The sequence below is a fragment of the Salmo trutta genome, chromosome 40 (genome assembly GCF_901001165.1).
Source record: "Salmo trutta chromosome 40, fSalTru1.1, whole genome shotgun sequence".
In the NCBI taxonomy this organism is placed as follows: domain Eukaryota; kingdom Metazoa; phylum Chordata; class Actinopteri; order Salmoniformes; family Salmonidae; genus Salmo; species Salmo trutta.
The window spans coordinates 12,278,822-12,293,843 of record NC_042996.1 but is presented as its reverse complement, the minus strand read 5'-3'; the positions used below and the strand labels follow the sequence as shown (position 1 = coordinate 12,293,843).

The following is a 15,022-nucleotide window of genomic DNA, read 5'->3' as shown; positions in this document are numbered from 1 at the left end:
TAGGTGAGACAGTTGTCATGCATCTAACTTGCCTATTTCTCAGCGAAGACTACAACACTTTGCGGGGGGGGGGGGGTCCAGAGAAACTGGGTCCAGAGAAACTGTGCTCGGCCAGTAATTATTAGGAACAGGAAATGGTGTCCTTTTGCTGGTTCTCCACACATGCTGTTGACTAGTCACTACACCTACTGTCAAATGAAATACTATGAATTGTCTAGTGAAGGAAATAAGAAATTGTCTGGCTAAATGCGTTATCCAAAAAGTTCATAATCGACCAATTAATCTACCCAAATGTTGTCTCTTCTCCAAGTCCACGCTGAAACACATATCTCCAAGGATAAAAATCTATAGGCTATCAACATTCCCTGTCTTAAAATGATTAGTACGATTCATTCCATATCTATTCTTTTTCCAACATATAAGCCTGACAAGTCCTTTTGTTATGCAAAACTATCAAATGAAATAAAAGTACAAAGCCAGCGATAGCATCACCAATGTTTTACACTGAGCTTCTTTAATGAAATTTTCCTTTCCCAGAGAATCGACAAGCTCCATTCCCCTGGCGGAGCATTTAATTACAAAACCCACATAAGATTATGAAACTATACAGCATATAGTGAGAGGAACGAGTTTCCTTTGATGTGCACTTGTAATGGCAGCAGTGGAAAAAGGAGACAAATGCCTTTACCTCATTTGAATCAAGAAGCGAGAGAGCGAGACTAAGTTCTGCTCACTGTTCTCTCTTTCATTGCTAACTCCACCACCTCCCCCATCACAGCATTGAGACGTGTCAGAAAGCGGCAGAGAATCTGTGAGGGGTGTTAAAATGTCAACCTGTTTTAACGCTCTGAGGCTTGCAGGGTGTCATGGCCTTCTGATGGTGGAGAACATGTGTTGTTCCGAATGGGGCGCCCTTTGTAATCGAAGGTGAAGCCCTGTGTTTAAAGGAAGCACTTGCTCGTCTAAGAGGACTCCGCAAAACATGACAAACAGACGATCGGTGCAGCAGAGTGGGAGTGCGTTAGCAGGCTTGGGAAGCCATGTCATTCAAGATGGTGGTGTTTGACATCGTTGGAAGCGGTGCGTTGCAAAGAAACCTCAGTGGTTCAGTAAGAGAGGGCATTGAGGCTGCTGGGAGACGATATGAGTCAATCGTACAAGGATTGTACAAGACTAAAACATGTGTCCATGAAAATCTGAAGAGGGGCCAAATGAACTATATAAACATGAGGCACCTTCTTGAACCTGACCTTCGTCAAGAAGACTAGAGTACAGTAATGAATCCATATTGCCATGACCTAAGAAAACAAAATAAGTAGCTTACTGTTTTGAGCCTAGTCCTTTCCATACAACTGACAATCTAAGTGAACATGCTGTTTTTCTATATTATATTGCCCCAAAGCAACTATACACCCATAGAATTACTGCACTGGAAATACACATTTTAAGAGCTTCAAGAAAAGCATTATTATTATTATTATTATTATTATGTTGACATTATGCCAGTACGACATTCATTTACTGGTATTTTTCCTCGCAGTTCCATGCCTTTTCAGTTGTGATTTTATGAAGGTATTTTCTCTCCTGGCTGTCATGTTCTTGGAACTCAATAACCCCTAGATTGCATTAGCTCCTCTCTCGGTGTGATGTATTTACTCTGGTGACATCATTGTTTGTCTGCCCATGGAAAGCAAACAATGGTATTCTGTAGGGGGGAGCATTTGAAAAGGTATGTTCTAGTTGAGTGGGGGTGACATTGACTTTGAGTTTGTGGGCTTTGCATTCATAATGGTTGAAAATGCCCCATACAGTACCAATTTAGGATTTGTAGTTTGCTATATTTTTATCTTTAATCATGGCTCAGAAAATCTTTAAATGTACATTTTCAAAGTGTGTGTGTGTGTACGTGTTTAACTATTCTAGTTGGGACCAGAAGTCCCCACAAAAATAGTCAACAAACAAAAATTGGACCAACTGGGGACATTTTGTTCATCCCCACAAGGTGAAATGCTATTTCTTGGGGGTTTAGGGTTAAGGTTAGAATTAGGGTTAGGAGCTAGGGTTAGTTTTAGGGTCAGGGTTAGGTTTAGGGTTAAGGTTAGGTTTTTGGGTTAAGGCTAGAGTTAAGGGTAAGAGTACAGGTTAGGGTTAGGTTTAGGGAAAGTAGGATTTTGAATGTGACTGAATTGGTTAGCTGTACAAGACTGTGTGTGTGTGTGTGTGTGTGTGTGTGTGTGTGTGTGTGTGTGTGTGTGTACACGTATTTGTTTTTTGTACACTATGTGTTGTGGCATAGCACATAAAGAGGACTCTGAAAGTAATCAATGTTCCATTCCACACTAGAGATAATCTAAGGGCTGATGCATAATCATTATGAAGCCTGATCAGCTTCATACTGTAGCCTACACTGTGTGAAGCATAGCTAAGAGTCAATCTCTGGTTTCTTCTTCCTACACCTGAGGGGGTTAAGGGTCACATGACAAGTGTTAAGTTAAGACTACCACAGTTTATTATTCGAAGATGTTAGCACTTGCACAGACGAAGGAAGCGTCAGAGATACCTGTTGAAAAGTTATCAGCGAATCAGAAATTAATTTTAAAAAGCACTTAACACTTAACCGGCCCCTACCAACCCCATGGACTATAGTCAGTATTGTAGAATGAATGCATTTTAGCTTGCATACATTAACATAAACTTTACCTGGACATTCGAATCTGAGCCCAGGCATTGTGCACCATAAACTAACTAACTGGATCCACTGGCAGTTGACAGGATGATTTTCAAAAGAACCTAAGCAAACGCTAAGCACACTAGGAGTAACTCATTTGCGCACCACATTCATTAAATGTGTACATTTTCAAAAGTATGCACCTAGTGCCCCAAATGAAAGATAATACCCTTGGAATAAAACATGCAAATCAAACATGAACTTCAGTATTCAGTTTTGGTGCTACATTGTAGTCTGCCCTATACATCAGTATACATGTATTTCTCCTTGGATACATCACATTCACTCACTTGCCATTGGTTGAAACTCTTTTGAATAAGCCATGTTCCCTGCACGCAGCAATATCGAGAATGGCCACCCATAAGAATGGCCACCCATAAGAATGGCCACCCATTTTTAAAAAAATACGCCAATTCCAGTACCTTGTGCCTTTTTTGTGTATCTTTGAAAATCACACTGCATGTTCAATGATTGGCTCAATACAATAAGGTTCACCAATTTTATATTTCTTCTTCCCATTTTCTGACCATCATTTGATTGTTAAAAACTGGATCGAATTTGACTCGTCCCTAATATTCATGGAGGACATTCTTGATATTGATGATACTCTGTTACAGTAATGATGCACAGTAATGATGCACAATGCATTCTAAGGGGAAAAAAACTATTTCCCTTAGAAAAACTATCACTTTACAAATAATGTTTAGACAAAATTCCCCATTGTAATCCACTATAAGCAGAACAATGTTAGAGAATAAAAAGACATCCTGATGCCCAATGTGGTGATAGTCATGTCTGGGCTTTTCAAAATATAGGCCCCCTCTACTGAGCAATCATTTAGTAGTGTCCACTCTTCTCTTCTCATCCAGATGTCCTTTGTTACCCTGTGCTTGTAAGTCTTTCAGAAGATTCATAGTATAGTCTCCAATAGAGGGAGTCTCTATTTACAAAAAGGGTCGCTGCAATGTTCTTGAGTCCATGATGGTATTCCACAGGTAAAGACCCGGTAACATTTATTGATCAACCTGTAACACAAACACATTTCCATGAACATCAGACCATCCTGAATCCATCTCACAATTAATACAGTATGTGCAATACAACCAATGCCACTGTTTTCACCACCCAGTTGTTGAGTTATAAAAGGATTCTAAAGAGTGTCTTTGAAGTGTAGACAAAGGTTAATGAACAGATTAATTCAAAATGCATTGTTTCTTCAGAAAGAAAAAAACCCCCGGTGTTCTCACATTCAGTCCTTAGTGACTACAGAGTCAGCTTCTATCTTCTACTTTTCCCAGAAGAACTTGAGGTAATTTGGTGCTTGGCCTTTTGCATCGAAGTTTTACGGTTCATCTGCCTGCATTATGAAATGACCTTTTTTGAAAAGTTTACAATTCTTAATCTCATGACCTAATCTTGTATGAATTAGGTGGTTGGTTTTCTTTGCTAGTTTTAATGAGAAAAGGCAATAAAGTGAGCAAAGAAAAGCTATCAGGCGATATTAGCGTCTCCACTCACAGTGGTCAACAAACAAAGCAAACTCATTAGCGTTCGCAGCCACTGAAATTACCTCTGTCACACTGACTGCACAAGTCACACATGATTTTGTCTACTTCTTTTTCCAGATAGGGGTAAAACAATAATGATAAGCATAATACTAAATCAAGATTTGAAAGGCACAAGTGATTTCCCCTGGATAAAAATGTGCTTTTCCAACCAAATGCCTTTCCCCATCCGTGCTGGGAAATGATTTGTAGTGGTAGGCTACACTCAGGGGGAGGAAATTCCTTGAAGAAAATTGAAACAGAGAATATGTTTTGCAGTTTAGGCTAAGTTGTCGTTCAAATTTTTCCTGTTCCACCTTCCATATCAGATTCTGGCCTATCCTGACAGGGATGGTGTTTTTATCTTGATAAAGGACTTGTGGATAGAATTTGCCTTACCGTACAGACTGAGATTTTCTCCCTCCCCTAGTTTAATGCTGTCAGATACTCTCAGCACTTCGGACCCTTCACAAGATTAAATTGCCCGTCATGAAGCTCCGGCTCTGACTGACAGCTCCTCGGCTCGAGCAAAAGTACATTCCGGAAAGGGCTTAAGAAACGTGCCTTGCGAGGAACACCCATAACACCTTCATAACTACGTTCCACTATCGATTCCAGCAGACTGTCTACCGACTATGCCAGTCTGACAGCTGACGGAAACTGCCACGGGAGTTGTCAAGCTACATTTTTACTGCTGAACTTTGCAAAGAAAACAGGCACCTTTGACAGACTCATTTTGCTAATTCACCAATCAGCTATTTGACTGTGTACAGGCCCGTTTTAATTTGTCCGAATACACTGTATTCTCTGTCTGTGAATAAATTAGCTTAAAATATAGTGGGAAAAAAATTGTGACAACCCCCAGGCATCGCCTAACTTCATATTAAAAAAATCTCTCATAATCATATCAAACACACTCTCAGTAAATTCCACAGATATTTAGGTTAGCACTACGCCACTTTGCATATGGGTAAGGAGAGAGCGCCTTCTTGTCGTTCATATTGCAATAAATTCTCTCCCTCAACGAGCCATTTACATTTCCGAGCTGTCACTGTGATTAATGTGGTACTAATTTGAGAATAATTCCATGCTACAAAGACAAAGAGCAGGCACCGGTTTTTGTCAGCAGAGAAAGGAGCCTACATGAGACAGATCCTAACGGCATCTCAGTAGTCGCAGAAGGGGAAAATTAATGCATCGACTGAGATCATCATCATCAACAGAAGACAGGAGGAATTAAATAGGAATGTGGCACCTTCTGAAGGTTTTTCAGGCTGCCTTCAAAACATTTAACTCAATCTCTTTCTGAATCATATTCAATCACATACATTGTGTTAAACCTAAGGCTGAGTGAAAACAATGAGCAAAACAGGCCTATTGTCACGTCCTGACCATAGAGAACTTGTATTTTTCTATGGTAGAGTAGGTCAGGGCGTGACTGGGGGGTTTTGTCTAGTTTCTTTTTTTCTATGTTGGTTCTAGTTTCTTTTTTTTATGTAGGTGTTTTTGGTATGATTCCCAATTAGAGGCAGCTGGTCATCGTTCTCTCTAATTGGGGATCATATTTAAGTTGTTGTTTTTCCCCTTAGGTTTTTGGGAGATTATTTTGAGTTGTTGTTGCACCTCTTCGTCACAGTTTGTTGTTTTTGTTTATTGTATGTCTTGCATAGTTTCACAGATGAATAAAGATGTGGAACGATACACACGCTGCGCCTTGGTCTCATTCATACGACAACTGTGACACCTATAGCTGCATGGGTCAACGGGTGACTCATGAAATCTGTAACAGAAAGATACCCAACCTGGCTCGGCTCATTATTCATTGTACAATTATCATTTTCCAATCTATAATGGCTAAATGGGTTATTTGGACATGTTATGCTAGATAATCATTCTCCTGTTCATTCTCCTGCATTCTCAATAGGTTTTGCCCGTAGCAGGGAAGCACATTAGCGAGTAGATGGAAATATGCTTCCATTTAAATGTAAGGCAATTTTATTGAGATGGCATAATCACATTATGGGGAAGCAATGTATTTTCCATCTTCCAAAAGATGTTGAAGTACCTTGTATGGCAGGTAAAGCAATTAGAACACTCTCTCCAGCTGTTTTGTTGAATTTATCAGTTAAAACCATAAATGATCCATGAATAGTCATTACTTGCATCCTAATAAGTACAATTAAGGAGCATGGTGTAAATCTTATTTCCTCATTAAGCAAATGTTCAAACCAATGGAAATGGTTTGTTTGCTGTTTCTCACCAGCACTTGACACAGTAGGATACAGATAATGTTTAAACTGTAATATTCAATGCTTGCATTAAAGGCTAGTCTGAATTCAGAAAACAATGAAGATTAACGTTGATATTGGTCCAATGCAATCAAATTCATCTTACAAGATTGCATCACCTTGATTCGGTTCCGTGGCATCAAGGGTTACCAGAGCTGATCCCTGTCTGATGAGATCTTTCCGGCGTTCCGTGTTAACAAAGACAGGGGAAAAAGAGGAAGTGAAGAGATGAGTTTTAAATTTCATCCCAAGCGAAATTAACATGTGGGTGAGGTTATTATGGTTGATCAATCCATCAATACTGCTGCAGCAACACTGTCCACCAAATAAACCCCATTCCATTTTGAGGTCCCGACTAATCCCTGGATCGATAATTACAGGCTCCAGACAGGTGTGGTGTGGTGTGGCCAGTTTAAATAATTAAGTACATGGAAGGAGGCAGAACTCAAGTCTAGGGGTCGTCATAACCCAGGGAAGGATATGGGCATCGGGTTACTGCGTTAAAAGCAAGTAATTGGAGTGAGTAATTTGCACGTTTCGGTCCTCAAAATGGCTCTGATAGTGCTAAGGAGACATGTCGGCCCCTCAGATAGGCCCCCGGGGTCCCAGTAGTGACTTCAATCATTAGACAGTTTTAGCAATGGCACGGCAGAGTGCTGTAATTTCAGACTAAACCGTTTGACCTTGACCAATGATACAAATAGGCAAGGTCAATAGGTTGAGAAACATATGTCTGTCTTTTTAAACTGAAGTTGACTGTACTTGGCTACTATGAGGACTACTATGACCCCTACTATATTGGTACACTGTACAGTCGTGGCCAAAAGTTTTGAGAATGACACAAATATTAATTTCCACAAAGTTTGCTGATTCAATGTCTTTAGAAATTTTTGTCAGATGTTACTATGGAATACTGAAGTATAATTACAAGCATTTCATAAGTGTCAAAGGCTTTTATTGACAATTACATGACGTTGACGCAAAGAGTCAATATTTGCCGTGTTGACCCTTCTTTTTCAAGACCTCTGCAATCCACCCTGGCATGCTGTCAATTAACTTCTGGGACACATCCTGACTGATGGCAGCCCATTCTTGCATATTCAATGCTTGGAGTTTGTCAGAATTTGTGGGTTTTTGTTTGTCCACCCACCCTCTTGAGGATTGACCACAAGTTCTCAATGGGATTAAGATCTGGGGAGTTTCCTGGCCATGGACCCAAAATATTGATGTTTTGTTCCCAGAGCCACTTAGTTATCACTTTGCCTTATGGCAAGGTGCTCCATCATGCTGGAAAAAGGCATTGTTCGTCACCAAACTGTTCCTGGATGGTTGGGAGAAGTTGCTCTCGGAGGATGTGTTGGTACCATTCTTTGTTCATGGCTGTGTTCTTAGGCAAAATTGTGAGTGAGCCCACTCCCTTGGCTGAGAAGCAACCCCACACATGAATGGTCTCTGGATGCTTTACTGTTGGCGTGACACAGGACTGATGGTAGCGCTCACCTTCTCCGGACAAGCTTTTTTCCGGATGCCCCAAACAATCGGAACGGGGATTCAGCAGAGAAAATGACTTTACCCCAGTCCTCAGCAGTCCAATCCCTGTACCTTTTGCAGAATATCAGTCTGTCCCTGATGTTTTTCCTGGAGAGAAGTGGCTTCTTTGCTGCCCTTCTTGACACCAGGCCATCCTCCAAAAGTCTTCGCCTCACTGTGCGTGCAGTTGCACTCACACCTGCCTGTTGCCATTCCTGAGCAAGCTCTGTACTGGCGGTGCCCCGATCCCACAGCTGAATCAACTTTAGGAGACGGTCCTGGCGCTTGCTGGACTTTCTTGGGCGCCCTGAAGCCTTCTTCACAACAATTGAACCGCTCTGCTTGAAGTTCTTGATGATTTAGGTGCAATCTTACTGGCAGCAATATCCTTGCCTGTGAAGCCATTTTTGTGCAAAGCAATGATGATGGCACGTGTTTCCTTGCAGGTAACCATGGCTGACAGAGGAAGAACAATGATTCCAAGCACCACCCTCCTTTTGACGCTTCCAGTCTGTTATTCAAACTCAATCAGCATGACAGAGTGATCTCCAGCCTTGTCCTCGTCAATACTCACACCTGTGTTAACGAGAGAATCACTGACATGATGTCAGCTGGTCCTTTTGTGGCAGGGCTGAAATGCAGTGGAAATGTTTTTGGGGGATTCAGTTCATTTGCATGGCAAAGAGGGACTTTGCAAGTAATTGCAATTCATCTGATCACTCTTCATAACATTCTGGAGTATATGCAAATTGCCATCATACAAACTGAGGCAGCAGACTTTGTGAAAATGTATATTTGTGTAATTCTCAAAACTTTTGGCCACGACTGTACAGCTGAAATTAAATTCGATGGCTTGTTGCCACTGTCTAAAGTGCAATGTGTTGATTACGATGACCCTTACCTTGGTAGTCTTTATCTTGTTCCCCGTGGCGCAGCTCCATCCCTTTAGATCTGGGAGGACTTTACACTCCTCCCCATCCAGACATGGATGCATCTGACACCACCACTTCTGCTCCACTATAGAGGCTACGGGAGAACAGAGGCCTCGTTATAATGAGCAGCTTTGAGAGATACTAGGGAGACATACAGGAACAGACATTTTCCTTGTTTTACAAAACACTAGGGCTGGGAATTGCCAGGGACCTCAAAATACAATATTATCATGGTACTTAGGTGCCGATACGATATGCATTGCGATTGTCACGATTCTATATGTATTGCGATTTGATGTTCCAAACATATATTTCTCACCATACGTCTGCTGCAGAGAGACAAGAGAGAGCCATGAGAAAATTAGTTTGGATTAGTCAGGGAAATAAAAGTGCTGAAAACATGTTGGCTCACTATTTAAAAAGAAGATGGAAAACAAGCTAGAGGATGAAAAATAGCAGCGTTATAGCGCAGGTACAGCCGACTAGAGCTAGCTAACGCTTACGTTACCTACCTATTTTTTTTTACAAATCAATACTTCGCGTCAAATATTGATATAATATTGGCAAAAAAAAGAATATTGTGAAATGTAACTATCGATTTTTTTCCCCCGTCACTACAAAACACCATGAGGTAGTTGTATTGAATTTAATGAGAGCCAAACCATCATAAACAGAGGGTGGATACATTAAGATAAACTTATTTGTATCCTACAGGCATGATTATAACAGCAATATTGTGTAAAGCACCTTTAGAAGTGACAGTAATTGTACAACCTTGGCTGTATCAAACAGTTTGATGTCCAACCAAACTGTTGGAACAGGATACATTTCAAACACTTAAACAAGGCTTTGAGGAGGTGATCAGGCTCAAACTGAGATGAGAGCTCAGGTAATCCCTGGATGTATAAAAAAAACATAATTAAAAAGGTTAAGTGCTGATCATTTTTCAGAGATCACCCGTGGAGCACTTTAAACTGGGCGCCATTGGCACAGCACTTTAATTTGCTGAGAATGTCAATACTCAAATGTCATCGAATAGGTTAAACGCATCTGGTGCCAGACTTGAGGTGTGAACTGCTTTTCAATCCCAAATTGAGGCAGCTCTTTCTGCCTGGTTGGTGGTCTGACTGCCACATTAGTGTGGGTAAGTGATGTTCTGGGACTGACATCGCATAGATGCAAGTCAACTTCAAGTGCCTTTTTCGAAAATGTGAGGGTTTCAAATCGTCCCCTTCCCTTAGAAAGCATAGCGATTGCTGTGTACTTTCTATTGATTTCAAAGCAGAAACGCGTGTTCCCTTCCCACTTCCTGTAGACCTAGTATCATGATACTGTACATGGATAGAAAGCTTTATGGGACAATGATACATCAGTCTTAACATTCTGATACACAGCACTGTTAATCACCTACGTTCACTGTGCAATACAAGGGAACAGGTTTGGAGCCTTGCAAATTAACCTGTGAGCTTTTGAATATGATACCAGGTGCACAAGGAATGCAGCAAGTCTAATGTGAGCTAAGCCAACTGGGAGGGCTGTGAATTCACCATTCTGTGGTCAAAACTTCAGCCTTGTGGATGTCACGGACCCCTCCGGAACTGTCATTACTCACACCTGTCCCCTATTCCCACTGATTAGTACTTGTATAAGTGTGCCCTTTGGTTTCCATTGGGCTGTCGATTATTGTTACTATGTTCATTGGTGCGTGTGTGTACCTGTGCTGTGTGTTTTGGGCTTTCGTGCCATTGTGGATTGTGCAGATGATTAACCCGTGTGTTAATCATTGTGTGCTTGTGTTATTTATTCGAGGTACTCCTCGCTCTTTTGTTTTGGGTTTCTACCCTGTGTTTTGTTACGTGTTTGTTTGGTCTTTGTCCCCATACCTTTACACGGCACACCGTAATTTCAGTGAAATAAAAAACCCTATTACGCATTCCTGCGTCGGTCTCCCGAATCATTCATACCAACAAGACAGTGGATATGTAAAGCTGAGTTGACTTTGCAGTGAGGCCTGTTGAAGTGTAGCTAAACCTTGAATGTGGTTCAGAGAGGCTGTATGATTTAATGCAATGAAAGGAAACATGATGCAGCAGTCAGCTTTATGCTTCAGAAGAAGCACATTTACCATGAGGGCTCCTGAGTGACGCAGCGGTCTAAGGCACTGCATCTCAGTGCTAGAGGCATCACTACAGACCCTGGTTCGATTCCAGTCTGTACCACAACCGGCCGTGATTGGGAGTCCCATAGGGCGGCGCATAATAATGCCAGCGTCGTCCAGGTTAGGGTTTGGCCAGGGTAGGCCATCATTGTAAATAAAAATTTGTTCTTAACTGACTTGCCTAGTTAAATAAAGGTTAAATTAAATGTTTAAAAAAAAAAATCAAGATATGCAAATCAAGTACATTTCTTTCTACTGGCAACTTTGAAGCACTCAAATCTACAGTTCACATGCAAACGTACATTGATTTCATCATTAATACAGCAGTCGGCCTATATAACGATGGTCAGTATTGAAATTCTTATCCTGTACATTGAAAACCTCTTATGAATCCAGAAAACAGTTGAGAGAATAGAAGACATTTGTTTTAGAAAGCCAAGAGCACTCCTGGCATACTTTGCTCACCACATATTTTATTTTACTAGGCAAGTCAGTTAATAACAAACTCTTATTTACAATGACATCCTAGGAACAGTGGGTTAACTGCCTTGTTCAGGGGCAGAACAACAGATTTTTACATTGCTAGTTCAAATCCCCGCGCTGACAATCTTTCGGTTACAGGCCCAACACTCTAACCACCCAACCACTCTAACCACCCAACCACTCTAACGGCTACCTGCCGCCCTGAAACAAATATATATCTAATTTCACACTTATTTCACGGTAACACATTCCCTGCTTGCCACACATGAGATTTACTCCAAAACAAGGAGCAGTCACTTACACCCCTGATCTGTCAGTAATTTAAGGATTAAGTCGTACGGTATCAACGTGAGGAGAATCCGACTTGGGCCTGACGTTGCATTGAAGGCGTAAAATTGGGTTCTGATGGGAAAAGACAACACATTTCTGGGTGACTGAAGATAACACTCATTGAAACGGCGCTGAGATTCACAACATCTACTTTCACATCCTATTGGTACAGTGCCTTCAGAACGTATTCACACCAGTGGAGGCTGCAACGGCTCATAATAATGGCCGGAACGGAGCAAATGGAATGGCACCAAACACCTGGAAACCATGTGTATTGATGTATTCCACTCCAGTCATTACCACGAGCCCGTCCTCCCCAATGAAGGTGCCACCAACCTCTTGTGATGCACACCCCTTGAGTCAATACACATTAGAATCACCTTTGGCAGCGATTACAGCTGTGAGTGTTTCTGGGTAAGTCTCTAAGAGCTTTGCACACCTGGATTATACAGTATTTACACATTCTTTAAAAAATGATTCATGCTCTGTCAAGTTGGCTGTTGATCATTGCTAGACAGCCAATTTAAAGTCTTGCCATAGATTTTCAAGACAACTTAAGTCAAAACTGTAACTAGACCACTCAGGAACATACAATGTTGTCTTGGTAAGTAACTCCTGTGTATATTTGGCCTTGTGTTTTAGGTTATTATCCTGCTGAAAGTTGAATTTGTCTCCCAGTGTCTGTTGTAAAGCAGACAACCAGGTTTTCCTCTAGGATTTTGCTTGTGCTTAGCTCTAATCCGTTTCTTTTTATCATTAAAAAAAACTCCCTAGTCCTTGCCGGTGACAAGCAAACCCGTAACATGATGCAGCCACCACCATGCTTGAAGAATGGTACTCAGTGATGTATTGTGTTGGATTTGCCCCAAACATAACACTTTATATTCAGGACATAAAGTACATTTCTTTGCCACATTATTAGCAGTATTACTTTAGTGCCTTGTTGCAAACAGGATGCATGTTTTGTAATATTTTTATTCTGTATCCGTTTACCAATAGGTGCCCTTTTTTGAGAGGCATTGGAAAAGGTAGTCTTTGTGGTTGAATCTATGTTTGAAATTCACTGCTCGACTGAGGGACCTTACAGAGATGAGGTAGTCATTCAAAGATCATGTTAAACACTATTATTGCACACAGTCCTTGCAACTTATTATTTTACTTGTTAAGCACATATTTTAATCCTGAACTTATTTAGGCTTGCCATAACAAAGGGGTTGAATACTTATTAACTGAAGACATTTCAGCTTTTCATGTTTTATTCATTTGTAAAAATGTGGAAAAACATAAATCCACTTCGACATTATGGGGTATTGTGTGTAGGCCAGGGACACAAAAAAATCTAAATTTAATTCATTTTAAATTCGGGCTGTAACACAAAAGTCAAGGGGTATGAATACTTTCTGAAGGCAGTGTATTTGGCATGTTCAGCTCATTCTAATAGGATCACATGGTTCTACAGCACTATAGGGAGTTAGAGGAGGAGTACAATTCAGCAAGACCATTACTGTAAAAGGCAGAGACAGTACCGAGTTGTCGTAAAGCACCAGACTCCACTAAATGTAGGGAATTGCAGGTTGAAAAACAGGAGACCAAACTAATTTCCCCTGAGGATACGACTATATGGCACAGGAGCACTTCTGGTAAACACTTTAACACATTTAATTACAGTTTAACACTTGTAAAGTGTATTGTAAAGTTTAAGAATAAAACAAAGTATAAATGAGGCCTCTGTGGATGGCTATGACTAAGCACCTTGTGGTCTGAAGCGTTACAAAATTAACAACAATTCTTAAGAGCAGTTTCACTAAAGAAGATGGTCATTAAATCTTTATATGGTGAGCTTGCACCATCTCAGTTTAACCTCCTCAGATTAGTCCGAGTGGAACAGACCATCAGCAAAAAAATGACACATCGATAGCACATTAAATATTCAGCTGGAACGTACCATCTACACAGGACGGGGCAGCTCTGGTCGTCCCGGCCACTTGTCCAGGGAAGCAGGAGCATTTAACCGTTTGGGAGCGTTCTTCTATTTTGTTCTTGTTGCAGCATCGATGCAAAGCCACAACCTCACAAGTGCCAGTTCTGACTTGATGCACTGTAGAAAACATAAAACAGAATGAAATCAGAATTAGCCACTTGATAACTCAGTAACGCAATACTACTTCCACATAGCCTAAAACTCAGCTTAATGTCATAGTGTAGCACAAAAAAGAGCCAGAACCTAAATACTTTTGTATTACTTATGCTGTGTGACTGCAAAAAAAGTTACAATCAATGGTTCATTTTTAACAGGCAATGAAGTAGGCCATATGTCCATATGTCCATTGTAGAGTTCACTTTGTATTAGGTTGACTAACAGCCTGTTCACATATTCAGAACACTGGAGGCATATACCTGTTAAGGCAGGCTACCTAATATTTATGCGGTACCCACAACCCTGAAGGTACAGAATAACTATGATTAAGCTTTAAAATAGTTTGCAACTGAAAGCATCAGCCAATGAATTAGTAGGCTATTTTGCAATTCAAAAAACCAATTGAAAAATCCCTTTCTCAGTAGTTTCTTACAAGTTCTCCAGAAAATAAGGTGCAGTTGCTGCAGTATTTTGAGCCAATTTCCAGCTCACGCTACATTGTCTGAATTATTTAGGGACTGTGCTGCTTCCTGCTCTTTTAATTACATGTGACATTTTCACGAGGAGTCCGTCCTTCTGCAGAGGCAGTTATTGCTCATTTGGTAAACAACAAATGAAAAGTGCTGTGGAACCTTCCCACTGATTGCTGTACTTTATACCAGTGAAGCCAGCCAAGCTTATTTCATTCAATTGCTTTTGCATGCCTTGTTATGTTATTTTCCTTTTTTTCAATTAGGCAGAAATGTCATAGGAGGAGGTAGGGTATCGAGTGGACTGCATTGCAGCTGCATCAACACCTAAATTAACACCCTCAACACCACCATCACTGGGACACAACGTGGAAGAAATCACACCTCAATCAATAACATTTGAATGTTTCCAATGGCTTCGA

The 15,022-nt window shown here is 40.8% G+C and overlaps 1 long non-coding RNA gene across 1 annotated transcript in view; it reads right to left on the bottom strand.

Moving 5' to 3' along the window:
* Positions 1-2,486: 2,486 nt before the first annotated feature.
* The window catches only part of LOC115180470 (uncharacterized), a 54,558-nt gene continuing 42,022 nt past the window's right edge, over positions 2,487-15,022 (bottom strand). Inside the window, exons 3-6 of the long non-coding RNA XR_003873084.1 lie at positions 13,939-14,091; positions 8,992-9,116; positions 6,680-6,736; positions 2,487-3,753 (exon numbers count right to left, since the gene is read on the bottom strand). This is a non-coding gene — a long non-coding RNA (uncharacterized LOC115180470). The remainder of the gene's footprint in view (positions 3,754-6,679; positions 6,737-8,991; positions 9,117-13,938; positions 14,092-15,022) is intronic.